This window comes from Vollenhovia emeryi, unplaced genomic scaffold, assembly GCF_000949405.1.
Source record: "Vollenhovia emeryi isolate VEMERY1.0 unplaced genomic scaffold, V.emery_V1.0 DF942003.1, whole genome shotgun sequence".
NCBI classification, from domain to species: Eukaryota; Metazoa; Arthropoda; class Insecta; order Hymenoptera; family Formicidae; genus Vollenhovia; species Vollenhovia emeryi.
In genome coordinates, this window is record NW_011964363.1 from 1 (window position 1) to 4,310 (window position 4,310).

The 4,310-nt window shown below is 30.0% G+C and overlaps 2 long non-coding RNA genes across 2 annotated transcripts; both read left to right on the forward strand.

The window, feature by feature from the left end:
* The first annotated feature begins 341 nt into the window (after nt 1-341).
* Nucleotides 342-1,267, forward strand: LOC105570605. Its single transcript, XR_001009599.1, has 2 exons — nt 342-547; nt 1,070-1,267. It is a non-coding gene; the product is annotated as an uncharacterized LOC105570605 (long non-coding RNA).
* Nucleotides 1,268-2,713: 1,446 nt separating this feature from the next.
* Nucleotides 2,714-3,632, forward strand: LOC105570612. The gene is made up of 2 exons (XR_001009600.1): nt 2,714-2,911; nt 3,435-3,632. It is a non-coding gene; the product is annotated as an uncharacterized LOC105570612 (long non-coding RNA).
* The last annotated feature ends 678 nt before the right edge of the window (nt 3,633-4,310 follow it).

Here is a 4,310-nt window from a genome sequence, read left to right on the forward strand (position 1 = left end):
CCAACCGAACCTTCTTCTCGAAAGGTATACGCAAGCTTGTGGACCGCTGTACCAAGTGCATTGCCAAGGGAGGAGACTATGTTGAAAAATGATGTACATATTGAACACCTATTTTTGTGTAAATAAATTGTTGAACGAAAAGCGCAGATAATTTTTTATTCACCCTCGTATATATTGTATTGTAGTAAAAAAGATTCACGACAATAATCATCTTTATATCCAGATATTTTTCAAACTATTGCATATCTTACGATGCTTCATATCTTTCGTCGTAACTACAAAAGTGCACGTTTTCTACTTTATATTCTTGATATTCCTTATCGCCAATACAAGTTTCATTATAAATTAGTCACTCCACGAAATCAAATGTAGAGTAATACGTAACGAGACGTAATACATTTATTTTTCTTATTTCTTATTTCACTACGTGAAAACGAATATGAAAATCATAATTTTCTTATTTGCTGTAATTGCGATCTTAGTCGCAGTTAATATCCCGGCTATTAATGCAATGTCTGACGCCGACGCTATCCCTCCGGTTAATCAAGTAAGATAAATCGATTTTATTCAATATTTCAATTATTTCTTTTAATATTATTCTAAACAAAAATTCAAACAATGATATATATAATTTCACATCTATGTAGAATGTCAAATATAAATTTATTTGATCGCACATGTTATAAATAATTATCATTAACCTGTTACACTGTCATTCATATATTTTTTACAACCAAGCAGATCTTTTTACACGGAATAGTTCTTTATTCAATTCAAATTGTTATGCATCTCACGATGCTTAATATGTGTTATGATATTATTATTCTTTTGAATTTTTAAATTTTGTGCTACATATGTAAAGTTCTGCATATGCATATACAAAATATACGCAAACACACACACATAACGAAACATGAGGGTGGAAATTATAAATTTTATTTAAGTTTAAATTATGTTTATATTGAATGTATAACATTTTTTACACTCCTATCATTCGTCTATTTTTTAAAGTTTAAGCATTATTACTAGATTATCACAATTAATAACGAAAATATATTCATGATTTTAGGCTGCTATAGAAAAATGGGCCAAGGAATCAAAGGCTCAGCTTGACAAAATGTTGAACGGAAAATAAGGATAATATGGATAATAAGAACAATAACCTCTTAATGTTTGATCCTACTTAATACGTTGTCGATAGACATTAAATAAATGGATTAAATTTGGTTTGTGAATTTTAAATAAACGCAGCAGCAAATTAAATTAATCCGAAGTGTCAAATTATTTAATAATATCCATAAAAACATGTTTATCCTAAGCTAGTAAGAATGTATGCAACGTTAATATGCGTAATGAATAATAATTTAGTATGTAGGAGAAGAACGTTTTTTATTTCGCTAAAACATGTTAAATAATAAAACTTAAGCCAGATAATAAATTCAGGTCAGAATACGGTCTTGATCGAAATAATTAAATAATAATAAATAAAATGTACATATGTATATGATCCACTGAACAACACTGCCTTAAATACCAACTTGTATGTTTATGTGGGGAAATATCTTGTCAAAAGTACAAATATCTTATTAGAATTAGAAAATGTACTAGCTGGCAATTATGGACACATTAAATACGCAGCTTAGAATTTGAGTTTTAATCTACATATTTTTCTCAATCTTTGTCATTTCTCTAAATCGTAATAGCAATAATTTGTAGAAAAGAATATTGAGAACGAATTAAAAACTACAATTATATCTGCTAGCACCATAATTGAAATATTAAAAATAAACAGTAACTAAAATAAATGAAAATTCTCCTTCTTCTTCCACGTGTATTAGACTTAAAGCCTATTTTATCCAGTTCGTTCTGGTATTTTGAGCATTTGGTTTTACTTCATCTTCGGTAGGCTGTTAACCTTGCCGAAGGAAACCTCCCATCTAGAATGGCTATACCCCGAAAGAGTATGTGTGGCAAGATAACATACTCAAACCATGTAGATTGTTCTTAATATATCTGCCACACTATATAAGATTAAATATTACGATTTGGCATATTTATACGAAGGTGAGTAAAAAATTATCTGCACTTTTCGTTCTACAATTTATTTATACAAAAATAGGGGTTTAATGTGTACATCACTTTTCAACATAGTCTCCTCCCTTGGCAATGCACTTGGTCCAGCGGTCTACAAGCTTTCTATTTCTTTCAATAAGGTTTTCGGTGGTCGCAAAGCCACTTTTGCACTGCTTCCTGCAGTCCAGATCTTACTCCCTCCGACTTTCATTTGTTTGGGCCGCTCAAGGATGCTTTGCGAGGTCGTCGATTTTCTACAGACATAGACGTGCAGGAAGCGGTGCAAAAGTGGCTTTGCGACCAACCGAACCTTCTTCTCGAAAGGTATACGCAAGCTTGTGGACCGCTGTACCAAGTGTATTGCCAAGGGAGGAGACTATGTTGAAAAATGATGTACATATTGAACACCTATTTTTGTGTAAATAAATTGTTGAACGAAAAGCGCAGATAATTTTTTATTCACCCTCGTATATATTGTATTGTAGTAAAAAAGATTCACGACAATAATCATCTTTATATCCAGATATTTTTCAAACTATTGCATATCTTACGATGCTTCATATTTTTCGTCGTAACTACAAAAGTGCACGTTTTCTACTTTATATTCTTGATATTCCTTATCGCCAATACAAGTTTCACTATAAATTAGTCACTCCACGAAATCAAATGTAGAGTAATACGTAACGAGACGTAATACATTTATTTTTCTTATCACTACGTGAAAACGAATATGAAAATCATAATTTTCTTATTTGCTGTAATTGCGATCTTAGTCGCAGTTAATATCCCGGCTATTAATGCAATGTCTGACGCCGATGCTGTCCCTCCGGTTAATCAAGTAAGATAAATCGATTTTATTCAATATTTCAATTATTTCTTTTAATATTATTCTAAACAAAAATTCAAACAAAATGATATATATAATTTCACATCTATGTAGAATGTCAAATATAAATTTATTTGATCGCACATGTTATAAATAATTATCATTAACCTGTTACACTGTCATTCATATATTTTTTACAACCAAGCAGATCTTTTTACACGGAATAGTTCTTTATTCAATTCAAATTGTTATGCATCTCACGATGCTTAATATGTGTTATGATATTATTATTCTTTTGAATTTTTAAATTTTGTGCTACATATGTAAAGTTCTGCATATGCATATACAAAATATACGCAAACACACACACATAACGAAACATGAGGGTGGAAATTATAAATTTTATTTAAGTTTAAATTATGTTTATACTGAATGTATACATTTTTTACACTCCTATCATTCGTCTATTTTTTAAAGTTTAAGCATTATTACTAGATTATCACAATTAATAACGAAAATATATTCATGATTTTAGGCTGCTATAGAAAAATGGGCCAAGGAATCAAAGGCTCAGCTTGACAAAATGTTGAACGGAAAATAAGGATAATATGGATAATAAGAACAATAACCTCTTAATGTTTGATCCTACTTAATACGTTGTCGATAGACATTAAATAAATGGATTAAATTTGGTTTGTGAATTTTAAATAAACGCAGCAGCAAATTAAATTAATCCGAAGTGTCAAATTATTTAATAATATCCATAAAAACATGTTTATCCTAAGCTAGTAAGAATGTATGCAGCGTTAATATGCGTAATAAATAATAATTTAGTATGTAGGAGAAGAACGTTCTTTATTTCGCTAAAACATGTTAAATAATAAAACTTAAGCCAGATAATAAATTCAGGTCAGAGTACGGTCTTGATCGAAATAATTAAATAATAATAAATAAAATGTACATATGTATATGATCCACTGAACAACACTGCCTTAAATACCAACTTGTATGTTTATGTGGGGAAATATCTTGTCAAAAGTACAAATATCTTATTAGAATTAGAAAATGTACTAGCTGGCAATTATGGACGCATTAAATACGCAGCTTAGAATTTGAGTTTTAATCTACATATTTTTCTCAATCTTTGTCATTTCTCTAAATCGTAATAGCAATAATTTGTAGAAAAGAATATTGAGAACGAATTAAAACCTACAATTATATCTGCTAGCACCATAATTGAAATATTAAAAATAAGCAGTAACTAAAATAAATAAAAATTCTCCTTCTTCTTCCACGTGTATTAGACTTAAAGCCTATTTTATCCAGTTCGTTCTGGTACTTTGAGCATTTGGTTTTACTTCATCTTCGGTAGGCTGTTAACCTTGCCGAAGGAAACCTCCCGTCTACAGGG